Below are 14,234 nucleotides of genomic sequence, written 5' to 3' on the forward strand. Positions count from 1 at the left end.
GGGACCCTGGATGGATCTGTGGGATCTGCTGAGACCCACGGCAGTTCATAACAGTTCTTGTTGCTTTTCAATAAAATAGCAGACTTGTCAGCCCTACATTTTGCAAGGTCCACGTGCAAAGTAGGTTACACGCTGCCTTGGGCAACTTTTTGCAATATACCCATGTGAGTGTGGCAGATTTGATGATTTGGGCATGAGAAGAGATTCTTTAAGGAAGATGTGGGAGATACTGAGTGGCTGAGGGGCATTTGACAAAACTTAAACAAGAAAAGCAAAATGGCTTCATCAAGTTAAAAGGAGACAGTGAGAATTTAAGGCACTGTTCCAGAAGTGACTCATCTTCTGATCTTCATCTTCTGGCACGTATACTATGATGTTTGTGGTAAGGAAAGCTCCATTCCCCTTGATATGAGCATGAGATATTTTCATATCACATTTTCCCAGTAAGCGCAAACTTTACAGTCTAGTGCCTTGGGGGAACCTGCACTACCACTACTAAAAAACAGCTTTTAAAATCGTAGCAGTCACAGAGCTGCACTCTTGCCCCCAGACCCCCGCACGTTAGGCATTTGACAAAGGAAGACCACGAAGGTGGCTGCCACCTCCGAAAGCCAGCAATCTAATACCCCGCATAACTTGCATAGCTTTAGCATACTGTTGAGCTGACACATCTGGTTGTCCTTACAATCAAGTTGCTATCGGTTCCAACCTCATGTACCATTCTGCTTCTGCAGTGAAAGACCCTGACCCGCCGGGCTTGGCTTCCTCCTCTGTGGGCTGGCGTCACAGTAAATCTGTCACCAATGCCCTCAGCCTGCCTGGTTCTCATTTCCACCGACAGAGAACAAAGGTGTGATTCAGCTGCCTTGGCACACACCTATAGGGCTGGTTTATGTTTATGCTTAAGGGGTATGCTGCTTGGCCTCCACCTGCTTCTCTAGAATGACTAGGGTTTGCCCAAGTCCTGCTGGCCAGTCCCCCACTGATGTCTGCCCCAAATACCCTTATGCATCTCCAGTGGCCCTAGATGTCCATACTTAGGGAACTGAACCTGCACCCAATGATATCTATTTTTGCCATGCGTCACAGCAAAGAAGCCATCTTCCATGGCAAGCCTGTTTTTTACAACTTTTCTTGATATTATTAGTTGCATTGTGCTGATACTGGAAAAAAATCTACAGTTTTACACAATAAAACCACAGACTGCTTATGCTTGTGTGGGTAAAAGGGGAAGGACTGTCCCTTCTGCTTCTGCAAGTGAAACCAGCTTGGTCTTGAAAAGGATGGACAGAAGACGCACAGGCTGGAGGACAGTAGGAAGGTTGCTCTAACACTGCCACACCTCTACTTTTTAGTCAGGCCTGTTGCAATAGGATGAGGGATTATGGTTTTAAACTGAAAGACGGTAGATTTAGACTAGAGAAGGAAGAAATTTTTTACAATGAGGGTGCTGAGGCACTGGAACAGGTTGCCCAGAGAGGTGGTAGATGCCTCATCCCTGGAAACATTCAAGGACAGGCTGGCTGGGGCTCGAGGAACTTGATTGAGTGGAAGATGTCCCCGCTCATTGCAGGGGGGCTCGACTAGGTGACCTTTAAAGGTCCCTTCCAACCCAAACCATTCTATGATTCTATGAAGACACACAAGAATCACACCCTTTTTCTTATTCAGAAGTAAATGTGGCAGGAAAATCAAGTTACGGCCCTTTCTGTGTATACAGTGGGTGCACACCGACCATACGATTAGAGAGATCTCACAGACATTCGTGTTATGGTACAGCCTGCTCCAGACCAGCACCTAAAACACAAGGGACCATGTTCTCAACTGAAAGAGCATAGGAAGGAGCAGAAACAAACACTAATATGCCACATAATCTGGAGTCAAGGCAAAAGAGGCAGGAGAGAGTGTATAATCAGATCAGGCAGGAATAACTAGAAGTAACTCCCATGTACCAGAGGCCACCAGGAACTCCCTAAGGGAGCTGAGACAACCGTGGTGGCCCTGTCAGGCTGCAGGGCTTGGAAACAAGGCAGAGTTCTGTGCTCACACCCTTGCAAAATTATCAGTCTTTTTCAGGGTAAAGAAAGCAGACTACTGTAATTGAGTATCTTTCTTAATATTGGGATTCTCCTTATCTATGTTGTAATTAAGCTGAACTGACTGTTAGGAGAACATGCCAAACCAGACCTTTTCTTACGGTTTCCAGAACAGCCAAAAACTAGAATCAAATTTGAATCACATTTATTTTGAAAAACTGAAGTTCAGCTGACAAGCTTTTATAAAATCAGTGTCATCCCCAGGCATTATCAAAAATTATAATATTGGACATGCAACAGAGGCTTCTCAGACCACATAGCCTGGGAAAGTCTTTTCAAGTACCGTTTCTTTGCTTCTGGAAGCAAAGTTAATTAAATGCCCGACACAGACATGAAGCATTACCACTCTTCCAAAGGAAAATAGGATAAGGCTCAAAAGTTAGAACTGTAACGGGTGTGTTTGGGAAAAAAATGGTCAGGCCTTAATTACCACTGAGGTCACTGATAAGTCCAAACGACAGCTGGCACGAGGCCACCGCGATTTGCACAATAAACTTTGAATTTATTCTTTAAGAATCTGATTCAATGCCATGGAAGAAAGATCCCTTAAGACTCCCATTCACTCCAGCTACAGTAAAACGCTTTTGTCCTAGAATAGACGCAGATAGATAAGAGCTCCTGTAATTACACTATTCCACAGAAAATGTCATCAGCATTCAGACTGCTGAAAAACTCCTGTAGCCACTGTATGAGATCCTGACATCCTGAGGAGTTTCCCTTGTGTTTCAGCTTCCTAAAAATGTATTTAAGCTTGTTTTTAAAAGACAAATTGTATCAAAAACTCTAGTCATGAGGAAGTAGATTTCTGTAAGTTTTGAAAATTTGTATGCTTTAGTCCTTTCACCTTTGAAAATTAAGGAATTGCACTGGCAGGTCTAACTGCATGATAACAAACCTATGCCATGAGTAAAGAATGAAGAATAAAAAAAAAACCTCATAAGTAAAGGTTTATTTATGTAAAAAAAATAAAGTTTTACTAACCAACACACGCAGCATGATTTATGACACATTCTAAAATTCTGAACACGCTGTAACAAGATCCTTGCTTAAATGCAGCACATAATTGTCAAAATATCAGATTTGTCAAAGTACTCCCACGTGACTGATTTGCCAAGCAAGGCTGCTTCCTCAAAAATCTTCAAGACTACTTATTTTGCTCTGCAGACCTCTTCGCTTGCCCCACGTAAAGCACTCAATACGCAGCAGGGCCATTCCACCTCGGGTAATTGCTGTCCCAATGGGCGCCAAGCTGTGGTCCGTGGCCAAGGTGTCGTCATGCCAAGAGATCAGGGAGCCGAAGCGTTACATGCAGACTGACATTCTCCCCTGAGTCTCTCATGCTTTCTAATCACCTTACTTTAAACCCAAAATTTATTTCTGGAGAAAAAACAAACTGCAAATACACACCCTGGTCACGATCTTTGTTTTCTCCTGGATCCTATAATAAACCGCACCCGTCCTCTTAAAAACAAACAGGCACACAAGTCCAGGCAGAATTTAATCGCTGGCTAACCCTGCGGCAGTGACCTCCCTGGGGGCAGAGCCCTCCCCAGGGTACGGGCGCAGAGCACAGGCAGCGGGGCGCTGGGCTGCAGACGGTGCTGTTCCCCCGGCCCCACGCAGGACCACACGCTCGGGGGCTGGACACTCACCACCCAGGACACCAACGGCACGGGCCCGCAGCCAGGGCCGGTGGCCAGATGGCACAAAGGGAAAAACTTGTGCTTGGCCCTTTTGGTGTGCCTGTACACTTGCAAGCCAAGTCTGGGAAATCTAGTTTTAGGTGCAGTGGTCCAAAACTCACTTTCACTCTTTTCTTTTGCTCACCACCAGTCTGATATTCCCCTCCACAGGAAACATTTCTTACAGTTCACTTAAAATAAACAGTTCTTCATTTCATACTCAGGAATAATTTTCTAGCTGCTTGATTTGTTCCCAGATATTATTTCTCCTAAACAGCAGACACAGCTAATGATACTCCATTTCATAAAATTCCTTTATGATTTCAAATACTTTTACTAAGTCACATTTAAACAAGTCTCCTGCACAACGCGAGTTCAACACCCTGATCTGTCTCTCTAACAAATGTTTTCTAATTGAAGATTCATCCTTGACTGCCTCCTTGGATTCATTCTTCACTTTCTCATCTGGCCAATACTCTATACTACATTAGCATGAGAACTTTGTGCTTTGAACACCCTTTGTGTGTTCCAGCCCTCTAAAGCCCTATCCTTGTATATAAAAAGCTCAGATGAGTCACTTTTTTGATTTTTTTTTTTTTTGCATTAACCTTCACATTTCTTCCAGACAATTGATCACCCAATTAATCCATTGCTTTTCTATCCACTATTTTGCATTTTGACTCCAGCCTTCAATTATTTCACGTCTGGATAATTCTTAATAATCATAAAAAACATACTTGTATGGCTTTAAGGTAAATATACTATTACTCAATTTAAAAACCAAACAAATCCAACAAACCAAACAAAAAATCCCAGACCATTGCTAAATCTTGTCCTTACATTTTTTCTTTGTATCTTCCAATATTTGTTTTCATGAAATGCATTCCAATATTGTCCTAATCTCCAAATCAGCAGTCTGCAAGTATGCAAGCAGGTGCATTAATCATGCCTATCTATCAAACAGTAGGACATAACCATGCACATCCATTGTGAATGTCAGTAGTTGTGTGATATTTGAAACACAAGTATTATACAGAACAAGTTTAACCAAATATCCTAAGTGTCAAAAATCCTCCTTTCCACCTCCTGTGGAAAAATAAATCTTGTCTCTATTCCAGCTCACACATCTCAAATCTTTTTGAAGAATGGTCTGAAATGTTCTCTCCAACTAACGTTGGTCCAGCCAGTCAGAATACCTCCATGGGTCCCATTCCCCTTATTCATCATCCTCATCACAGCACTACCCTCACTGTTTTTAACACTTGCACAGTCTTGGGCAGCTGCTTGTAACTCTGCATACTGGGATCAGCAAATCCATCTGAATGGAGCCCATGTGGCATAGATTCACAAGTTCAGCAGAAATGGACATCTACTAACATAAAATGGACATCTACACCATTATTGCTACAATTTAAAATCCTAAAATACTAAAGTTGCAGAGACGTCCAGCCAGCTTTAGTATCTACTTGACCTTCACTCCGCGGCAGCTCTCCGTGAGCACAAGGGACAGATGTGACATATGTCATGCAGGGTCCCATGCAACTCCACGCACACTCCCAGCCCACTGACGCTTCTTGCACCAGTTGTGATTTTAATGCACAGCATGTCCGTATCTCTTCCCTCTTCTGCACCTCAGTAACCCTTTATGACTTTTCCTCAAGGCAGTACTCTTTGTTCAGATGCTTTTGTGTACAAGATTATATAAAGAGTCTGAGAATTGATGCACATTGAAGTCACTAATTCAAGGAAAATACAAGCTTTGGTAAAGAACTTGGCAGCGATCAGCTCTAACACTCAGAAGTTGAATATTACTTTGCCAGAGAAGGGCTGGGCCTTAGTAGGCTGTCGCAGAATAATACAACTGTAAGGCTAAAAAGGACTGAACAGATCACCTCACCTGAGCCAGCGCAGTGGAGCAGACTGAGTTTGGCTAGAATACACCAGAGATGCCTCTCTAGTTTATTCTTGAAAGTTCAAATGAAGGAAATATGATATGCGTTATATACACTTCAGTGTTTTACTATGCTTACTTGTTTTTCGGAGAGGGGGATTTTTTCTTGCTAATCTTCAAACTAAATGTTCTTCTGTGAACTAAGCTGATTTTTTTTTTTTTGGTCCCTCCCCTTAGAGCCTCAGAAAACACTTGTTCGCCAGCATCTGCATAACCACCTTTTACACCCTTAGGACACATTATCACGTCTCCCTTCAGTCTTCTCTGTTTCAGACTAAACAAACTCAATTTATCACAATCTGTCCTTGATCTTCCAAGAAAACTCCTTATCTTCCTACTGCTTTATTACAGACAGCTGCAAACCTCTTGTCGCAATGATCAGGAGTTGCGCAGCCAGGAGGAGTTTCACGACCATGTGCCCACAAGCACTTTCATGTGTCTACAAAAACGCGGAATTACAAGCTGTCTCCTCGTCTCCTAAGCAGCATGCTGACCCATGGGCAGGGTGCAGAGCTCTTCTGTAGTTCCTGAAGCTCCCTCCTGGGCATAAGGCAACGCAGCCCAGCGCCTACGACGGAACCTGTAAGATTCGTGGCAGGGCAAGGGTGACACTTGCTGCTGACAACATGACTAAAGGCCTGAGTCAGAGAAAAATGCAGCCGCAGGATTAGAGAAACAGGGGTATCACTGCAAGGATGAAGTGACAGAGCTTGAATCCTCACTTGAGGATGCGGCATGGCAAGGGCAGCAGGCGCTTGGATGCCACCTCTGGGTGGAAGGGAAATGGGTCCTTGCTCATGGTTGCAGCCTCCCACAGCCAGACACTGCTGCAGCAGCACCTGATGGCAGCCATGACAGCAGCAACAACCGATGGCACTGGCTCTTTGGCTCTTCCTAGTGCCGGTTCTACCTGCAGTTGCAGCTGTTACTGATGGCAATGTCCAAGCAAACTGTATCTGGGATCCTTTTGTTCAAATTTTGTGACAGTAATCTGCATGTCAAAAAACGTAGATACACCATGTACACTGCTTCTCCTTTGTCCACCTGCTTTTGAAGGCCAGTTGTTCCACATCTTCCCAGGGACAGAAATTAGCCTGCAAGGTCTGTAACTTCCCATCCTTTTCTTCTGCTTGGGAGAGTAGTATTATGCTTACTATAGCTGCAGACACCTAGGAGTCCCCGGTCCTCTCTCTGAATTCTTAAACAGAATGATAAAATGCCATCTATGACTTCAATTAGGTCCTAGTTATTGGGTGAATAAAGCTGTGCAACCAGAAAGCACATAACTTACCTGAATATTCTTCAATCTGCTCTTTCCTTACCTGAATTTCGGCCTCATCTTATTAAAACGTGTTTTGTCAAGTCAGTCTTTTGTAGACTGAGGAGGCTAGAGTAATTCAGACTTTTCTACACCATTCAATACTAGTTGTCTTTTTTTTTCCTTGGTAATACATCCATACTTCTCCTTTCTTCTTCATAATCTGACATAATGACAGAACCTTTCTCCTGTGAACTTTCACGTCACACTGTAACTCCTTCTGGACCTTTTACTTGTCTGATTTTACCCCACCACGCTTTACAACCAATTTATACAAATCTTTAGTCCTGCTGCCCTTATTTCCACTTCTTGTATGAGTCCTTTGTATTTCACACATCTCTTACAAGTAGCAGTATATTCTATAGGATGCCTCCTATCTGCCCTGCCTGCCTGCAGCCTGCTTTTGTGCCTCCAACACAAATGCCTTCAATGACTGCCAGATCTCCCACGTTCCTCCCTCTCCTGGATTACTTCCCCAGGAGACCCTACCTATTGCTTTCCCCAGATCTGCTGCTTAGAAGTTCACTGTCCTCTTTTTTTCCTTCTCACTTCTCTCTTTGCCTTGAAAGGTGAGCCTGGGTTTTTGCAATCCCTTGCTGTTAAGCTACCTTCCCTTTTTAAATTTTGAAGCAGTCTCTCCCAATCGGTCCAGACCTAACTTTCCTAGTGACTTTCCAAACCTGACAGGCTGAAGGTCTCTCTGGCTGGCACTTCTCTCACAAGACACACGTCCTCGCTGGAGGCAGCCACCCCACCTCCTGCAGCAGGCAGGGAAAACAACAGCAAGTGTCCCCCGACCTGGTTTGCACACCTGCTTGGGGATGAGCTGAGCTGTGCCACAGAAATGCCTCTCTCTTGCAGAGGCTACTGAGGGCACCTTTGTAGGTGTTCAAATGCAGACCTCCGCATCTGCTCCTCCTGTCAGCTATGAGATAAATGATTTTCCCCACTGCTACACAGTCCTGTCCTTCTAACTCTAGCTAGTGACCAAAAATCTACTATCGACTTCCTCGTTCCAGTTCAACGCCTCGAATCGACAGCAACCACGGTCACTTTTTCTCCTGTTTTGTCTCTGGCCAGTTATACAGTGCACCCAGTTTTCTCCACCCTTCATGCTTCCAACTTGTCCTCACCTTTCCAGACCTGTACTACGTGCTGCCAAATATAACTTATTAGGGATGGATTGTTTAAAGTATGCAAATGTAAACTCGGCCAATAAATCTGGCTTTCACAGCTTGAAACTACAGGGATACACTAACTCTGACCAAAGGCAATACACTCCACACCTGCCTAAATTAGGTAAAATATAAGGTTGCCAGATATAATGCTATTCTGATGAAAGTCAAGGTACTCTAGGTAGAGGAGGATTTTAAACATTCCCTGTTCAAAGCACCATAAATGTCTTTAACAGATGACACATGCTTCTTTACGGGAAAAAAATACTTATTCTGATGCTTTCTTAGGACCTCATGCAGTCACACATCTACATTACCTCAGGGTAAGCCTAGCCTTCCAAATTACATGCAATATTGCTGGAGAACTAACTATTTAGGTAATGTTTATGACTGAATGTTTGAAGTTGCTCACTGGAGTCCCCATACTGGGACAAATACTACTCCCACTGGAGCCAACGGCACAGTTACACTGGCCCCATGGGAGCAAGATCAAGCCATAGTATTTCTAAAGTAATATATAAATTATTACTAAATACAGATACATCAAAAGTATATAGATAAAAATAATTCCATGCATAATTTAGCAATTAATTAAAAAGCCAACACTTATTTGCAAATGGTAGAATTTTATCTCTGGCAATCTCAAAGGAATAAATAATATTAAATCTATGCTGAGAGCTAATTGCAAACAATGAACCCACAAAAAGAGAATTAATTAATATATTAATACATTAGTCTATCATAGGAAACATATTGATTTCAGTGGTTCTATTTGACCACGGCAGTTATCTCATGGTAGACTTCATCCTCACTTTCATATATAAGCACTTATACAAAACAATTTTTTTAAAAAGCCACAATAAAAGGGACCATAAAAGCATACAGTATGCTCAACTGGTTCACTAGTGCTGCACGCCATAAAAATATCAATGTGCTCAAACGATCATATATTTCATGCATATTTAATTTACTGTTTTCAATTATTCTCTTTCCTGCTCCCAATTAGTCATGAAGTCTGAATGCATTAAAGAGGATCAAATAAACTTGAAATCTGTGGCACAGTTTTTATTGACTTGGATTTTTATTTATTTGCTTGCAGAGAGATTTTTGTGATGCAGTTTATTATTAGCCTTTAAAACTTTGTACAATTTCCTCCTCTTTTTCAGCTTTAACTTCTGGCATTCTGGCACTACTTTTCCTCACCGACTCTCAGTTACCTCCCTCCCTTGTCTAAACTTTGATTAAACACCAAAAAAGTCCTGAGTTTGTTTGCTGATCTGCTTTGCAAACAGCTATAGATTATACTAAGCAGATGAAAGATGCTCTGCAGTTTACCTCCAAGTGGAAGATTTTTGAAAAATTTATATGCAATGCAGTGTGAATAAACTGTAATTGTGCAAAATCCGGGGATAACAACAAAATCAAATGCTACTTTACACCATTACCTGATGATCTTCTTCAAGAGTTATTTTTCTTTATTTTTCCGAAAGAGCATGTCTCAAAAAAAGAAAAACACCTCAAGACCTTTTAGAATCTTCCTGAATACACAACAGCAAAAATTTTTAGGAGAAAAACTGAAATATTCTTCTGTCCGCCAAGCAGACAACAGGCCTTGCTGAACAATAGAAAAAACAAAATAAAGGAGGAAATGCTGATACTTCAGCTCCACTCAATGCCTAAAGCAAGCTGCGTGCCGTGCTGGAAGTGGGATTTTACAGGATTTGCTCCAAACACAGTTTGCAGCAGCTGTCAGAAATAACTAGGACAAATACATAGAAGACTCATTTAGATGCACTAGCACAGCAAGCAATCTTTGTCTTATTTTCCTTAACACAGGAAAAAAACATACTTCTCCAAGTTAAATTGAGACCTTTTTTTAAAAAAAAAAAAGTCACTACCATTAGACTAGCACCAGATGCCTCATCTCTTAAAATAAATATAAACGTAGAGCTAAAAAAGCGTTCATTTCTAAAAGAGGAGGAGGTGGGGAATTTTAAATACCAGATTAACTGCACGGCTAAAGAGAAGATACTGCAGAGTAGTGCTATCTAAAATGCTAGCCACTAGTGGCAGTGAAGTGCCAACTTTCAGCAAGTGAATGACAGTGCTGTATCAGGAACGGTCTCTCTGCCATTAAGGGCATACCTGAACATTTCACGAAGCAATCGATCTAAGTGGCCATTTGCAAACCCTGTGCGGCCCGAAGGACGCACAGGAATCAATAACTTCAGGTTTCTACTCTGAATTATTCATTCAGTCTTTGCACAACAAAAAGCTGCTCACTCACTCTAATGCATTATCACTGTTACACAGTACATGATTTTCAACAGGGAGCTTTCAAACAATAGTTTTAAAAGCATTTTAGTCCTGCTACTTATAAAAGCCTTCTCGTTCATAAGACCTTTAAAAGTGACTCTTGGAGCAACTAATGGCTGTGCAGGGATGCTGCCCATTGCTCCCATCACCAGCATGTTTCTCCCGAGGTCCGGCCAGCCAAGGGTCCCAAGCTGCGAGGGGCAGGAGGTCCTCCTGCGAGGAGGACAGCCCTCCCTCCCCAAGGAGCTGCTCAGGCACCCCAGGGTCCCCTATTACTGCTAGAAGGTCAGTGAAGAGGCTCTCTACAACCTTTTCTTCCATGAAAAAGAAGAAACATTTTCCGTTGGAGGGGAGAAACCTGGGTGTTCACCATATTTTCCCCTCCAAGGCATTGATTTAGCCAGTCTATGGTTGCTTTGCCTTTAGTCCTGTTTTCTGTACATAATTTCTGACAAAGAAACTTCAAGTATTTCAAAATATCCCATTTAATCTGTCAAGACTAAGATCTGGCACTAGAAAAATATTTTTAAATTGGTTTGAGAAAGGAACTGAACAACAAAGAAGAATCTGTCTGGGTTTACTCCTTTTTCATCATCAACTTTTTTTATTTTCTTTTATCTCGTCCTCTCCCTGTATTTCACACTTCTCTCGTTCTGTCTTTAGGCTTCGGGTTTGGTATTGAAAGAAGTGTCAGGAAGAATTTCTGGGCTTTCATGGAAGTTGCATTTTTCTTTGGGTGCTTTAGGACCATGTGAACGCTACACTAGAACGAAACCCCTTTCTTCCACAAATGTACCTGTTCTCGTTACATCAAAGGGTACTTACTGCTGGAGCAAGTACTGGAATTTAATATTCTATTTTGACAGCGGCAAAGTGAAAGACTTGCTGGAAGCAGCGGCAGGTTTAGAGAAGTGAAGAACGGAGATCTCTACCCCACTGCCACACGACGCAGGCATGAGAGTTTCTCCCTGGAAGCTCATACCACAGCAGCAGGGGAGTCTGAAGTCCAGTATCTCACCTCTCCAGCCCGTATGTCAACAAGAAGTAAAAGATAACGTTTAAACCAGAGCCCCACCATCAGACATTAAACAGTAGCCTTAGCAAGTGCAATGCTCTAATCAGCCCTTGGAAAATCTATTATCAATTCAAAAGGAAAACTTCAGCATTTAAAAAATGCAGTGACAGTCCACTTGATCTTAAACTGTGGAATTCAAAGATAACGTGAGCAGCTGAATTTTGCAAATAACACATTATGTACCTGTCTCTAAAACTACATATCTCAAGATCATTTGCAGGAAATATTTCTGCAATGACTATGTTTCTAGTTTAGCAAAGTACACGAGTACTTGCTTAACTAGTCAGCTGAAATGACAATGGACTAATCTTAAACACTGAATCTTATATACTACGCATTTATATGCTTTAAATCTAATGCAACTAAAGATGGACAACGGAGTGCAGAAAGGTAAATATTTCCCAGCCATCTTGATGTTTGTGGTTACTCAGTGAATCCTATAAATACAGAATTTAATTAGAAGAATGGCAGTAAGCTTCCATGCTATCCCCTAACAAATGATGGTAACCTGTAAAAGCATTGTGCTGCTGACGTAGAAAAAACTCTTTTGAATATACTCCTAGAAAGGGATAAGAGTCCAGTACTTTCCCAAGGACTGCAGAAGAATAGGAGATTAATTAAAATGAGCAAGGAAAGAACTAAACAAGCAGGGAAAAAATAGAGACATCAGGAGAAAAGAAAAACAGATAAATGAAAGCAAAAAAAGAAACAGGGGACAGAGAAAAGAAACACAGGAAAGAGAACATAAAGAAAATAAGTAGAATGGAAAAGACGAAAGAAAAATGCAATCTATCCCTGTGCCCACAGGGGGGTCCTGTCCACATGCATTGTCTGGTGCTTTCCACGATCTCTCATAATTTCCATGATCACCTTCATCCTTTCCACTTGTTGAACCCTACGCAGTGACAAAGTGCACTAGCCTCCTTTTTCAGTCAGTGGAGCAAAAGCACTTCTAGGACACAATTCATCTTCCCGTAAGGAAACAGATGTCTGAGACATCTAGAAGGACCTGTTCTCTCTGCACCTACAAAAGAAACTAGCTCAAATAAAGCTATTTAGATGCCTGAAATAAGCTGATTTTTTGTGTGCAACAAGCAGTGAGTGAGCAAGTATGAGTTGCATGTCTTTTGTGTTAAATCCAAGGTAATAAAGCTGAAAACTAGGACTCAAATTCAACTTAATGCATAGACCAGGACAGGTCTAGAGACTCTGCTAGAAATGCACTCATTTACTGTGATACTTTTTCTGCATTCCCTCCATTATGGGAGGGAATATTCCCTCCAAATATGCCCTTGCGTCTTAAGGGAGAGCATTTGAAGGTTCATTTTCATTTCCATGCAAGTTACTGTCCTAGAAACAATGCTGTAAGAACTGAAATTTGACAACTGTATCACCAATTGCTTTCAAACTGTGTATTTCCAAAAGATAAAGTTGAGCCACTACATAAATTCCAAGTTAATGGAAGAGCCATAGTCAAACTATATTTGTGTAAGCTAACAATCCTTTACTTGAATTCTAAAGCAGGCAATCTGAGATGAAAATCAAGGCCAGCAGTAGAGATACATACACATATAGATATATATATCTATCTTTATATATCTCTACAATCACTCATGCTGAGAACTGTTTGAAGATGAAGGCCTACAGCCACTGACCTTGGCAAGCACGTCAAAGGATTTAACATGAACTCTTTACCCCGATTTCCTTACAGGTTTAGAGTCTAAATCTTTTTTAAGCTACTCCCACAAGATTGACAGTATGGCAACAATGACTGTGCATGTTTTAAAACTGTGTAAAATAACGGTGTATAGAATTTCATTTTCAATACACAGCTCCTCTGTAAAAACAGGCATCATTTTAAACTTATGTTAAAGGATTGCTCTCCAAAAAGCTTCAGACAGGCTTTTCTGCTTCCCACAGAAAATTAAAACTACATCTTTAAAATGCATCTTTAAGAGGGAAAAAGATTAGTAACTTCCACAAACATGGTAATAATTACCTTTCATTAGAAGGAGAAATGCCTGATGGTTAATTTGGAGATTGCATTTTGCTGCCAGAATACCAGCAATCTTCCTGTATGTTTTTTTTCTTTAAATCTAATTTGTCTGAAGTACTGGACAATGAATATAGTTCTTATATTGTAAATATGAGGTAAAATCCAGAAAGGGAAGGCTGCAGGTCTGCAGCCTCTTGTCTTTTCTCATTAGTAAGTAGAAGGCTTCTGCAAGGACACAAGGGCCACTCGGGTATTTCAGGATTATTGTGAGGAGGTGTCTACATAGAAGGGGTCCTTGGAGCAGCTGTTTCTACACAGCGTGATTCCTTTGGGTCTAGCAAAACCACAAAGGAAAACCTATTAGTATGAGCAGTATTAAAAGCCATTCTGCGACTCCAGACACTCCCTGCCCACAGAAAGGTTGCACATAGTGCTGCTGCACAGGGGCTGATGTCAGGACCGCTCCTGATGGCTCAGTCATGGTGGGAAGGATCGAAAGATCACTCTGGAAAAGTTTTCTCTTGCTGAAGACAAAATTGGGACCACCTTCACATCCAGGCCTTGCTAGATCCCCAAGCCATGCCATTTCCCAAGAGCTACCTTGGTTCAAATTTTTAAAAGATGT

At 41.7% G+C, this 14,234-nt stretch overlaps 1 protein-coding gene across 14 annotated transcripts in view; it reads right to left on the reverse strand.

Annotated features, from left to right (window-relative positions):
* The window catches only part of DST (dystonin), a 315,509-nt gene that overhangs the window by 201,075 nt on the left and 100,200 nt on the right, over positions 1-14,234 (reverse strand). The gene's annotated exons all lie outside the window — the stretch shown is intronic.

The sequence above is a fragment of the Balearica regulorum genome, chromosome 3, assembly GCF_011004875.1.
Source record: "Balearica regulorum gibbericeps isolate bBalReg1 chromosome 3, bBalReg1.pri, whole genome shotgun sequence".
NCBI lineage: Eukaryota > Metazoa > Chordata > Aves > Gruiformes > Gruidae > Balearica > Balearica regulorum.